We start from the raw sequence: 14,976 nt of genomic DNA on the forward strand, positions 1-14,976 counted from the left end.
CTTTTTCTGTAAAATCCTTCTGTCATCTGCTAGACCTTTGAAAAATCCTTCATTAGCAATGTAATTTAGACATCCCAAAAATCTTTGGATTTGTTTCCTGTCAACAAGTTGATCTGGAAAAAGTTGAAGTTTTTCTTTTACATGTGGTGATAAATCAAGTTTTCCTTCTTCTCTTATTATAAGACCAAGAAATTCGATTTCTTGTTTTAAAAGTATCGATTTCTTTTCTGATAAAATAATACCTTTGCTTTTAATTCTGTTTAAGACAGTTATAACATCCTTAATATGTTGTTCTTTACTCCCTTTAGTAAAAATTAAAATGTCATCAATATAGACAAAACAAATATGATCAAGACCCTTAAGGGTGTTGTCCATAAATTCTGATATATTGATGGTGCTTGTTTTAAACCAAATGGTAAAACGTTCCATTCAAAATGTCCTTCTGGACAAGTAAAAGCTGTTAAAGGCTTAGTTTCTTCTGAAAGCCTTAATTGCCAATATCCAGATTTTGCATCTAGAGATGAAAACCAATTACAACCTTTAATTTTTTCGAAAACATAATCTTTTCGAGGTAGTTTATAAGAATCTCCAATGGTTGCTTCGTTAAGTTTCTTGTAATTTATTACCATTCTTGCCTTGCCTCTTTTTATCTCACTATGATTCCTGACATAAAAAGCTGGGGCTGAATGTGGACTAATTGAAGGTGTTATTAAACCTTTTTCTAATAGTTCTGTAATTTCTTTTTTAAATTCCTCTTTATTTTCTGGGGAATATGGCATTTTGTATAAAACTTTAACCTCTTTCTTTGGGTCTTTAAGCTTTATGGTTATTAAGTCCTGTATTTTATTTTTTGTAGAATCCAAAGGATTATCAGAACATACTTGTTTTAAATTTTGTTCTAGATTTTGTTCTACCGTTAAGTAAAATCTTCTTTTTTCCCAAATGCTTCTTAATACATTTAGTTTTCCTGAAATTGCCTTTAAAATTTCATTTTTGGTTATTATTTTTGTGGTAATAACTTCTTTTTCTTCTGGATTATTGACATTAAACCATGTCAATGATATTGTGTCAATTTTTTGAACGAATGGATTATATAACTTTAAAAAGTTATTTCCAATTATTAGATCTAATCCTGAATCATGATTATATATTGATTTAACATAAACTTTTATGTTCAATTTTAATAAATACATTTTTCAAAACATACCAAATTTTGTGTTTTGTTTTATCAGCAATGATAAACTCTTTTGGTTTTTTGAGTTTTATCCATTGTTTTGAAATGGATGTTCTTCCAAAACATAGAGTTGCACCAGTATCGATGTAACCTATTGAAAAACTAACAGAAAATAGGAAAAGAGAGAAAAGAGAGTAAAAGTTGATATTATTCAGTTGTAATGAATTGTTACAAGGTGTTTGATATTTATACACATAGGCTTGCAAGACTAGACTAGCTTATTGTGCACTGCATACATCATATAACTGCTACACTTGTAACTAACTCATAAAACTGTTACAGCTGTCTTCTCCTTCTAGGGTTTTGGTTTCTTGCGGTACAAGTAAAGCTGGTGTAGTGTGTTCCTCTTCTTTATCATTCAATATCTTGCATTCTAAGCTTTCCATGTTGTGCTTCAATAGCCTCCCACAAGCTGGAGGAAGATAAACGTTTATCAAACCCAGCTTGTGTTTTATCTTGGTTTTTCGGGTGTCAAACATTGATTAAGTTTGAACCTTTTTTAACCTTTGATATCTCATTTTTTCTTGGGAAGGGAAAAATAAGAAAAACCCTTGAGAATCGAGGTCCGGGAGTCGTTTTCGCTACGGGAAGGTGTTAGGCACCCATAACGACTATAATATCCTATAGGAACCGTCTTTACTTTCTACGCGCGCGCTTTATTTTTAAATGCTATTTGAAAGTGTTATTTACACCTAAAGGTTTACTAAGTGAAGAATTGGAGGGAGGAGAATGTGTTTGAATTTTTGTTTTATTTGAATTGAAGGAATATTGGTTCCTTGCCTACGTACCCTTTTAAGGGATCAAATCCACCGTAGTTCTCTTCCAAAAATGTTTTTTTGTTTTTGTTGGTTGATTTTAATTTGGAAAAAGGGATTTTGAAGAATAAGAGAGAGAGGCCTCAAGGGCATAAGATTGGAAAAGAGTGAGGTGGAATTAGTTATTTTGCAAAAATGAAGTCTAAGTATGATTAAAATTCATTAAGATTTTTGTTTAAGAAAATAAAGGGAAAATTCAATGGGATTTTGATCCCAAGGTTTATTTGGAAAATTATTTGAGTGATGTTGTTCATATTTTTTGGAAAAAAGGATTCTTTGTCTAAGTTTCAAAGTTCCTAAACATACATCTAAACATACACTCCCTAAACATACATCTAAGGCATGCATACCCTAAACATACATCTAAAATATCCATGTGATGTGTGTGCATGTGTCGGTGCTTGTGTCGGTGTACATCATTAGAGTCCATTGTCCCTTACATATGCCCTAGTTTACATTCTATGGTCTTGCAAGAAATTAAAAGCATAAGGTAAAGTACAAAAATCCCTAAGTTTTTACATGCTAAGTCTTGGCATGAAAATTAAAGTGCAAGAAATAAACTACAACTAAAGGATGAAATATGCTTATGGAATGTATGAAACATGAGATGAAAATGTTAGTAGCATAAGGTATCAAAGTGAAATATAGGCAAGTAAAAAAAAATGCATAACAAAGTAACAAAATTAACAACAAAGGAAAGCATCAAAACTTAACAAAAAGAAGCAAAATACATCTAAGAATGTATCACAAAAACAAAGCAAATACATGACCCATAATCCTCATATCTCAATTAATTTTCAAAGATTTCATTTCAGTTTTAACAATGAGGATTAGAGAGAAGTATCAAACTAAGCAATTATGAAACATTTTTAGACCTATTTTACACTTTAATTCCACATAGAACTATCTACATAACTTGTAACACAAGTAAGTCACAAATCATCACACCAAACAGTAAAATAACCACTAATTCAGAGGCATATATACCATGGAATCACACACCAAGTAGCACCATCATATGTCCAAGTATTTGAATCAAGAACATAACAAAAGTTCCCAAAATTTAACAAAACAAGTGAAAATACTAATGAGAAACATCACATATATTTTTTAACAGTTTTCAATATGTAAAACAAACACAAGAATATCAAGAAATACATTAAAAACACATAGGAAACTTTCTAGAATTTTATCAAAGTTTTTTTTAGGTAAGCAGTGGTGTAACAATCGAAACATAGTGTATGAAGCAGTAAAAAACAAAGAAAATAGGAAATCTGCAGAAAAGCAAGCCCAGGCCCACACATATGCTGGATTTGGATCACAGGAAGCTACACAAGCCGTCAGATCGATCCAAATGGATCAAGCCTAGATCTGACGGTGAGGATTGAAGGAAAGATGAGCCAAAGGTGAACCAGTCTGGTTCACATGAACCGGTCCGGTTCACACTCTATATATATGTTGGAAACCGGTTTATTTCATTCCACACTTCCCTTTCTCTCTCTCTAAGCTCTCTCCTAGTGAGAGAAGCTCTGCAACTCTCTTCTTCTCCGATCATCTTCTCCGGCGAACACAACGACGGCAGGTACGGTGGTTCGCCGGCGGCGCCGCCGTACCTGGAGGCTTTTCTGAATTTTTTTACATCGTTGTGTTCGTCGTCTTCTCCTCTCTTAGAATATGTGGCTCTTTTTCTCAAAATCTTTCGGATGAGGCCTAGATCTAAACTTTTTGAATTGACGAAAACTTATGAAAAAGTACAAAGGAAGAAGAAGAGAGAGTTACCTCGATTTTAATCGGAGAATAGGAACAAGAACTACACTGGAAAGTTCGAAGATCTTCTTTGAATCACTGAGTTTCCTTGGATCTCTTTTTTTTACCGAAAATAAATCGGTAAAAATCCTCTTCTTCTTCTCTTGCTGCTTCGCCTCTGTGAATATGTTCGAATCGGTACCGTTTCAACTCGTTCTCTCTTCTTCTCTTCCTTCTGTGATCGCTTCGAATTTGTCACCTACGTGACGAATTGGAGCTTGAATTGCAGAAGAGACGGTTCAGGGATGAAGATTCTGCGAAGAATCACTGAGAACCGTCAAGAACTTGCTTGATTTTAGCTTCGAATTTGATTCTGGAAACTTAGGGTTTGTGATTGTTTCTTTCGTTCTTGATGAAATTGCTGCTTCTAATGATCTTGTGGTGCTTAATTCTATATGAATTGATGAGTTTTGGATGTGGATTCGATGATTTTTGTTGGAATTGTGGATGAAGAAAACGGTTAGGGTTTGAAGCTTGCTTCAACCTTCATCGTGTTCTTGAGTTTTTTTGGGTTTTGATTTGTTTGATTCTGGAGAGAGAATGGAAAGGTGTTTATTGAGTTGGCACTGAATGAATGGTCCTCCTTCTGTTCTGGGCTTAGGTGGCCTTTTATAGGCTGCCAAGTGGCCTCTGGACCAATAGCTTGCTGACATGTGGCGTGGACTGATGACTTGGACAAAAGGGACCTTTCTGCAATTGTTAGAAACAAGGATTGGACTGCAAAGGACTAAAATGCAATAATAGAAAGAAACAGACCTAAAAAAGGAAAATAACAAAAGGACTAAAATGAAAATAAAAGAAAAATGGGGACTAAAATGAAAATAATAGGAAAAATAGGGACTAAAATGCAAATAAAAAATAAAATTGGGTAAAAAATGTAAATTGAAAACAACGTAAAGTGAAACCAATAAAAAACACAAAAAGGACTAAAATGAACCAACTACATAAATGAGGTACTTTAAAGTAACCTCTCTCTGTCAAAATTTCATGTGAAATGACCAAAATGCCCCTAGGGACTAAACTGACTCAAAATGACTCAGATGCAATTTTTTGAAATGGATTTTATCATGGAATTGAAGCAAAGATTTATTCAAACCAATTAAAAAGACTCAGAGACAATTTTCAGGGATTAAAATGAATTTGAATGCATGAAATGACTAAAATACCCTTTTTATGAATTTTGCGAATAACATTGAAATAAAATGCAGAGAACTATGCAATTGATCAGAGACAGATTCAAAATGACTTGCAATGCAAGAAAGACACTTTGGATGGTTTAAAATGCAAGAAATTATGGACAAAGTCACAATTGAAAAGATTTTTGAAGCAAAATTGGAAGATAAAGCAGAGTAAAATATTAGTGTAAAACAATAGCAAATTGACAATCTTCAATAATGATAGACACATTAAAGATGGAAAAACATTTTGAGCAAGTATTTTTAGGTCCAAAATTAGGGTATAACAGCTTGGATACAAATGAAATGAACTTAGGTGGTGGCAAGGGTTTAGTTAGAAAATCTGCAAGTTGTTCATCAGTAGAAATTGGAAGCAGTCTCAATACTCCTTTCTGCACCTTTTCCCTTACCAAGTGGCAGTCTATTTCTAAATGTTTTGTTCTCTCATGGAAAACTGGATTGGAAGCTATATGTATAGCACTCTGGCTATCACAATATAAAACTGGTTGTCTGACACATTTAGTCTGCAAATCCTTTAGAAGGTATAGCAACCACTGAAGTTCACAAGTTGCAGTGGAGAGAGCCCTATACTCAGCTTCTGAGGAAGATCTAGAAACAGTTTGTTGCTTCTTTGCGCGCCAAGATATCAAAGATGAACCCAGAAAGAAAACAAAACCAGTGGTGGATCTCCTTGTGTCACTACATCCTGTCCAGTCTGCATCTACATAACCAAGAAGTTGTAACTCTGACTTTCTAGGAAAAAACAATCCAAGACTAGGATTTTGCTTCAAATATCTGATAACCCTACATGCTGCTTTGTAGTGTAATGTGGTGGGAGCATGTAAAAACTGACTGAGTTGTTGAGTTGCTAATGTAATATCTGGTCTGGTGGTGTTAAGGTAAAGTAGTTTGCCTATGAGCCTCCTGTAACAAGACACATCAGCAAAGGGTTTGCTATTGTCTTGATACAATTTTGTGGAAGTGTCCAAAGGAGTGTTAGCAGGTTTGGAACCAAGTAATCCAGAAGAGGCCAATAAATCTAAACAATACTTCCTTTGTGATATGGAGATCCCTTCTTTGGAATGAGCTACTTCCAATCCTAAGAAATACTTCAGAACAGCTAAATCCTTAATCTTAAATTGTGCATCTAAGATGGATTTGATTCTAGCAAATTCAGTAAGAGAAGAACCTGCTAAGATAATGTCATCAACATATACTAATAAAGCAGTAAAATCACCATCTTGTTGATGTGTAAAAAGAGAGTAATCTGAAGCTGATTGTGCATAACCTTCTGCAAGTAATAAGGAAGTTAACTTCTCATACCACTTCCTGCTAGCCTGCTTGAGGCCATACAAACTCTTTTGTAGCTTGCAAACTGTGTTGGGGGCACTTGTAACTCCATCAGGTATATGCATATAAACATTCTCTTCTAAATCTCCATGTAAAAAGGCATTATTCACATCCAACTGATGGAGATTCCAATTATGGATGGAAGCAATAGCAAGTAAAGTTCTCACAGTGGTAAGTTTAGCTACTGGAGAGAAGGTATCAAAAAAATCAACACCTTCAACCTGATTATAACCCTTAGCCACCAATCTGGCCTTATATCTTTCAATAGTGCCATCAGCTTTATGCTTGATCTTATAGACCCATTTGCTTCCAATTGGCTTAATATTAGGTGGAAGGTCAACAATTGTCCAAGTACCATTCTTAGCCAATGCATCTAACTCAGAATCCATTGCTTTTAACCAATGCTCAGACTGACAAGCCTCCTTGTAGGTTTTTGGATCAGTACAATTGGTGACAGACATAGAAAAAGACTTATGGGAAGGTGATAAGTGTGCAAGTGAATGATATGATGCAATAGGGTAAGGAGTACCTGAAGAGAGTGGTGATGATGTAGAAGAGGAAGAATTACACACATAATCTTTCAAATAAGATGGAGGTTGTTTTGTTTTAACAGGTCTGGTAGTGATGGAAGAGTCAACATTATCACAAGGAATGGGTGATGATGGTGGAGATGTGGGGAGTGAAATAGGAGAATCAGTGACATCATAAGAAGAAGGAGAATCAGATGATGGAGAGTTATTTGAGTAGTATTGCCAGGTAGCAGGTGATGAGAGTGGTTGATAAAGAAAAATGGTTTCATGATGAGTAACATTTCTAGAAATGAAAATTTCCTTATTGTTCATATCTAGCAAAACTACTCCTTTCATGCCAGGCTTATACCCCAAGAAAACACATTTTCTTGCTCTAGGAGCAAGTTTTGTTCTATGTGCTTGTAAACTAGAGGAAAATACCAGAGAACCAAACACTTTGAGAGCATGTAAATCAGGCAACTGTTTATATAAAAGAAAATAAGGAGTATTATTGTCAATAACAGGACTGGTAACCCTATTCATGATGTAAACAGCTTGAATAGCAACATAGGACCAATATTGTTTTGGAAGATTTGACTGAAAAAGGAGAGCTCTAACAATGTTCAATATATGTTGATGCTTTCTCTCAACCCTAGCATTTTGTTGGGGAGTTTCAACACAACTAGTTTGGTGTAAAATTCCTTTTGAATTATAAAAACTTGGCATAGAGAATTCTGGGCCATTATCACTTCTGATGATTTTAACTTTGCATGAAAACTGATTTTCTACTAAAGTAATGAAATTGATAACATGTTGTCTAGTTTCAGCTTTAGACTTCATGAGAATTAACCAAGTAAATCTACTGAAATCATCAACAACAGTTAAGAAATAAGAATGACCATGAATGGATTTAACAGAAATAGGGCCCCAAATATCAAAATGTATTAGCTCAAAAGGCTTGTTTGCTTTATTACAAGTGGGTGCAAAAGGAAGTTTCCTTTGTTTAGCAAAATGACATACATCACAAGTAGCTTTGCTATCTACATGAACAAAGGGAAATTGAGAATGTAAAGTATTCATCCTAGAAAAAGAAAGATGACCAAGTCTAAAGTGCCAAAGGGCTTTGTCTGGTAAAGGGGAAGAAGTTGTATTGGCTTTACTTGCATGGCAAGCCACCTTATTTGGAAGAGTTAAGTAGTATAATTCTTCTCTTCTTTCACCAGAACCAATCATCTTTTTCTTTCGTCGTCCTTTTTGTTTATTGCAACCATAGTTTCCTACTCTTTCCTGTAGCTGATTGCAACAAAGTTTTATTTGAGCTTCTTTTAATGCAGTTTTTTCTATACACTGTTCAGTTATCCACTGTCTTAGTGTTGTTATTCTTGCTCCTAAGGTTTTTTCCAAACCCATTTCATTATTTGTTTTTTCTTCGAATATTCTTTGCATTTTTATTCCCAGTCCTCTTGGGAGTTTATTATAGAATAGATTTAATAAATTATATTCTATTCTTTTTGTTGGATGAATACCATAGTAGTATTCTTCAAATTCACATATAAATGGATCTATTTGACACATATCACAAATTCTTAAATTAAAAATTTTATGAATTAATGTATTTTCTAATTCGTTCTTAGCATCGATACTTTCGTATCCTATGAATTCTGTTCTTAAGATCTGGTATATATAATCTACAGTTTCATTTCCCGTAGCTGGTAATTCTGAATCTGGATATTCATGTATGAATTTCATCGCATTTCCAAAAGTTTTGGTTTTAAGATAATTGAAGATATCTTTTGGGCTGAAGGCTTTTAGTTGGACATCTAATTGAACATTTACTTTATGTTTTCTATACCATTCTCTTAATTCTTTTCCTTTATCTGTAATACAATCAAGATTGAGAACATCATCTTCTTTTTGCGAATTTGCAATTGGAATATATTTTGATGGTATACTTTTATATTTTCTTTCATTTATTTTTTCTTGTATTACCATTTGTTCTTTAAATTTTTCTTGATCTTCTCTTTTTCGTTTTCCACCTGCTTCTGAGGTTTCTGGTTGATCTGTTTTTACTAACCCTATTTGTTGTTCCTCTTCATTACTAAAGGAACTTTCTGAATCAAAATCATAGACAAATTTATTTTCTTCGTCTGATTCTTCTATTGTTTTTTGTTTTACATTAATGTCTAATGACGCCATTAATGTTTGTAATTCACTAAGCTGGTTAGCTATTTCTTCTTCTGTCTCGTCCATTTTAATATTTAGGACCAAAGAATTGTATTTGTTGCGAGGTAGTTTTTTCTTTTACCTCTTCATCTTCTCCCCCTTAAACAGGAGTTGGAGATCTTCCAAAGTTATACTTTTGTCTCTTTTGGGTAAAAGACTTATTAGATCAATTAAATCATCTATTTTCATGCAGAGTTTTTCATCTAACCCTTTTTGATTATCTTCTAATCTGGATAATCTTTCGTTGAGTTTTTCTTTAAACTCTTTTTTGTCTATCCAATATTCTGTTGAAGTTTCTATAAAAGAAACTGTTTCTATAAAAGAAACTGTTCTCTCTAGTCGTTCTTGCAAAATAACTATTTTTTCATAAATATCTTGTATTTTTTCTCCTAATCCTTTATTAGCCATGTGTAAACTTTTGTACTTTGAGGCTTAAAAGATTTGCAAAATTTTCATACTCCCAGTATGTAAAATAATCATCTTCAATTATTAGAAACCAATATGCTGTTTCTTTTAACCACTTAATTTGGTTTCTTATCTCAATTATATTATTGTAATTAGGTTCTAATATGAATGGTTGTGGTATTATTTTTCCAAACGGATTTATTAATCCATCCATAATTTATCTGGCTAATTTTTCAAGTCCTTCTTTTAAAAGCTCATGTTATTCTACATATTCTTTAAACAGAAAATAATTAAAATCCTCTTTTAAATAATACAAAACTGTTTCTTTGCACCATTTAATTTGTGATTTTACTATTGTAATCTCTTGATAATTTGGATTTAGAATAAAAGGTTGACGAGTAATTTTTCCTTTTGGATTTTTAATATACCAACATTTTTTTTTATTTTTATTTTTAATTTGGACTTTCTAAGTCGGTTTTTCTGAAAACTGGTTTTAAAGGTTTTTGTCATTTTTTGTTAACAAACTTTTCACGTGGACCACTTATTATTTGACAAATAAGGATGGGTAATGGTACCCATTATAATGGCATGGGTAGGGAAGAATTTCCCCCTTTTTTTTTGACGTTAGAAGCTTAGACTATTGACAATGTATTTGCCGTTAACTTTCAATGTGAAACTTTTTTTCATCATTTTTTCTTATTAAATGAGACTACTCTTATTTTATTATTATTGTTAGTTGTTGGGCATATTTCCTTTTTGTGTTGGCGTGTAATTTATTATTTATTTAATTAGAAAAGACTTAAAATTATCATTCGAACTTACCACAGACCAACAAAATTAGTGCATATAAAAGAGACAAAATCCAATAAAATTCAACAATTAAAATTGAAAATATCCTCAAAATACTTTTTTCACTTCCCAACTATGATAGTTTAAATTTGACTCATTTATTTAACGAACTTAATTTTCAACTCAAGTTCAGCTCATTTGGTTCATGAACCAAGTTCAACTAGTTAATTGTCGAGTCGAATTCTGAACTATATTTGAGTTGGTTCGATTCATTGTTAACCCTATCATAAATTATAAATATTTATTATAAAATAATTTTCAATCTCTAGAATAATAAATTGACGCAATTTACCAAACAAAATTTCCATTTAAGTTACATGTTACTAGCATTTCCCTTTATATATTTCTTCTGATCCATTAATTAAAAGGATAACACACATTATTAATGAATGTATCTATAAAATGATTTAATTAAAGCAAAAAAAAATCTATAAAATGATTTTTTTTTGGTGGTGGTCGGGGTTTGAACCCCGGACGCAAAAAAAAAATCTATAAAATGATTTTTTTTTGGTGGTGGTCGGGGTTTGAACCCCGGACCTTACATATTTTTATTTTAATTTTATGCATTGTGCATACCAACTGAGCTAAGCTCAGAAGGACTTATAAAATGATTTAAGAGAGGGAGTAATGAATTAATTAAATTAAAGAAAAGTGAAAATTGAGTGACATACATAGATAGTGAGTGAGTCAAGAGCGAGCAGCATTAATGGTCCACACCACCAGTCCACCACCTTTAGATCTCATTTCATCTTAACCGCCCGATCAACAACAATCCTAACCAAGAACAAATCATCCATCTCTCTCATTTGCTTTCTTCTTCTTCTTCTCACCAACCTAAGCTAAGCTCAGGTACTTCTTCTTTCATCACCGATCTTCAATTTTACTTTACTCATTTCATTTTTCTATTATCCCTTTTTATCAATTTTCATTTTCAATAATCAATTTATCTTAGCTTTTCTTTCTGCTGTTACAATTATGTGTAAATCTTAGTGCTGTATGTGTCAATCTTTAAAGTTCAAGCCTTTTCTGTTTGCAGATTTCATTTCATGAGTTTTAAGATTCATTTATCTACTTTGATTTTGGATTTTTACTTCAAAATTTGGGGGAAGATTTTCGAATTCTCAAGTTATTTGGAGTAAAATCACCTCCCATTTTGTTGGTGTTGGGAAGATCTAGAAATTGAAAGGAAAAGGGGAAACATTATGGGGGAGGCTTGTGCAATTTGTGTTTTGTAACTCAAGATTGAATAACCATGGAAGCAAATGGAGTTGTACATGATAACGGTGTAGGAGCTGGGAAACCGATAACTAGGAGCCTAGTATCAATGACTCCTCTTCTTGTTGCTTGCCAAACAAGGCTGGAGACTTATTACTAATGAAAACTCTCTTATCTCCAGGGTTCTCAAAGCTAAATACCACCCAAAGTGCTCCTTCCTCCAAGCTAAGCCCTCCTCCAATATGAGTTACACCTGGAATAGCATCCTAAAGGCAAGACACCTTCTCTCTAAAGGTAGCTACTGGATGATTGGAAATGGTGAGTCCATCAACATATGGACTGATAAATGGCTCCCCAACCAGCATGGCCATAAAGTCTGGACCCCTAAACCTCAGGACACTACCCTCAATATGGTTAAGGACCTTATTGACTTTGAATCCAAATCTTGGAAGACTGACACTATACACTCCCTATTTCTCCCCTTTGAGGCTGACCAGATCATCCAAATCCCTCTCACACCCTACCCTCAACAAGATGAATTGGTTTGGGCTGGTACTAGTAATGGTCACTACTCTGTTAAATCTGGTTACTTAACCGCACAAGACTACTCTATGGCCAATAACCCAGAAGCCAGTTGCTCAACCAATATGGACTCTAACAAATGGGAAAAACTCTGGAAGCTTAAAATCCCCTCAAAATACTCTCACCTTATTTGGCGTATCCTTCATGAGGGACTCCCTGTCAAGCAGAAACTTTTTCAGAGAGGCATGATCACAGACCCTTTATGCCCTAGATGTTCAGAATCTACTGAAGACATTAGTCACGTGTTTATGGATTGTTATTGGGCAAAACAGACCTGGTTTGCATCAAACCTATCCATCAAATTTGATTCAACCAATACCACTTTCATAGATTGGATATCTAAGCAGCTCTCTACCATAGACAACGACACTATGGCAACAATAGCAGCTATAACTTACCAGATCTGGCAAGCTCGCAATTTACTCATTTTTCAAAACAAACACGTACCTGTTCTAGAAACACTCACCAAAGCTACAGCTCTCCTTCAAGAATTCACCGTCCAGAATGCGGTTCCTTCCCAAAGCTCTTCACCAAACGATCCTTGCATGCATAGCTGCAACACCAGCTGGAGTCCTCCTGCAAGGGGATTCCTCAAACTCAACGTGGATGCTCACTTGATCTGTGATGGCCGTTGGGGTGTGGGGTTGATCCTTCGTCGGGAGGATGGGGGCACGGTTGCAGTGGCTACAAGGGTTGTTCGAAGTTGCGGGGATGCAAAACTTGCGGAAGCACTAGGAATCTATGAAGCTCTTCTTTTCATCGCTCAACAGCAGGTGGACTCTGTGATAATCGAATCAGACTCTCAAGTCAACATTAACGCTCTTCTCTCATCAGATGGGGATAGATCTTACTGGGGGAAGATAATACGGTCTTGTATTCAGATGTGTGGCTGTAAGAATATTACCTTTAGTTGGACTAGGCGTAATGGGAATAAAGCTGCCCATGAAATTGCTCGTTGGGCTGCCTTTGAACCCGATAGGCCCTGGACCAATAGATTCCCTAGGCCCATTTTCATTCATATCCAAAATGATATGATATTGTAATCTTTTCTTCCTTTTTAATGTAAGTTTTAATTCAAAAAAAAAAAAAATAGATTTGGCCTAAATTACTGAATTTCACTCACTTTGTGAACATAGCCGCGCCTTTCACTTTGGTTAATTTCTGAATTACTGTAATGCATTCTTTCTTCTTTATTTTTCTTTGTTAATTGTTTCTTTTCTAATTAATTAGTTCATTAAACTGATTAATGTTTTTGTTTGTTGTAGCTATGAGCCTATCACTTTCAAAAGGTTATCAAGTTCTTTTCTCCGGAACTACTTGATCAGTTAATTGGACATGGTAATTTATGATTCATGACTCAAATCATATTTTTCATTGCTTGAAACTCAGTTTTAAATAGAGATTTAATTCAGTACACGGTTATAAACCTCTCAAGGTCCGGTATGAGGTTAGGTTTTTTGGGTGCCAATTTCGGTGAACTTAGTTTGACTCCTTAAAAAAATAAAAACACTGCTAGTGCTAATCTTATTTGATTTCAGAATATTTAAGAACTGCTATTCATATTTATTTAATATTGAAGTTACACTACTTTGAGTTTCAACTTTCAAGGTTCTCTTTGTGTATGTACATATTTATATACACAAACACTAACCTATTTTGATTTTTGATTCATGTGTGTACCCTTCGTCTGAATCTGAATATATCTATCTAAAGGGAAGAAAACAATCAAAGTGTCTAAAGACGATAGACGTGGAGTCCGACATAATTAGTTGCTTACCAGATCATCTTATAGACCTTATTCTCTCACACTTGTCAATTAAGGAAGCAGTACAAACAAGTGTTTTATCAAGCAAATGGAGAAAGAAATGGTCCACACTATCACAGCAAGAAGAGGAGTCATTGATACTAGGCTCCTAGTTATCGGTTTCACCACGGTCTTCATCAGAATCACCATATTTTACCTCCACATGCTCGGGAGAAACTGATGGCACACGCCTTAACAGTTGTTCTTGTTTCTGTGGTCGTTCAAGCTCTTCCCTTTCATCCAGTAATGCAATTTTTGTACTGCACAAATGGTCAAGGATGCACTATAGTATAGTCTATATATCATTATTCTTCTAAAGTGCTATAGTCATATATATGATATTATTAATTCATATAATGATTTCTATATGACACAAGAAGGATATTCTTTATTTCTTCCTCTGAGACTTGCACGCTCGATTTGAATTTGCAAATAGACTAGGCGCTTCGCAATCCACTAGCAGAAAGACATTCATAAGGCACATAATATGTCAGAAAATAAGATAGATTTACAAATGCCAAGAGTAACAAACATCGATGCCAAAATAAGTACAGAATGGCTAAAGTATGTGGCTTTATGAAACCTGAGTATTCATATTTGATTGCTAGAATCCACAAAAATACATCGAAGCAAGTTATAAATCAGAAGATGTTGACCAATAGTGGAAAAATAGATACATATGAACCGGTAAAGAGTCAAGAATGAATACATGTTTTGTTATATCCTCGTGAAGACTTGTAGCCTTCTCTTGAAGGTCCACCTGCCAATGGCAATAGGGAAAACAAAGTCGTTCAAATTTTCCGCTATATAATTAAGAAGAAAAAAAAAAACAATTCACTGTGTCGCGGATAGTCGCCGAATGACAACTTAAAACAATGACATGGTTTACTGTCAAACCGCTACAAGAATCAAGAATAACTATTAAAAATGTTATTTTGGATCACACTAATTTTCACTATTTTCAATTACTGTTTCAGATAATCGTCCTTCGAAAGCTAAAACATTTTTT

The sequence above is a fragment of the Medicago sativa genome, chromosome 1 (genome assembly GCF_051527215.1).
Source record: "Medicago sativa cultivar Bolivia chromosome 1, Bolivia_mono, whole genome shotgun sequence".
Classification (NCBI taxonomy): domain Eukaryota; kingdom Viridiplantae; phylum Streptophyta; class Magnoliopsida; order Fabales; family Fabaceae; genus Medicago; species Medicago sativa.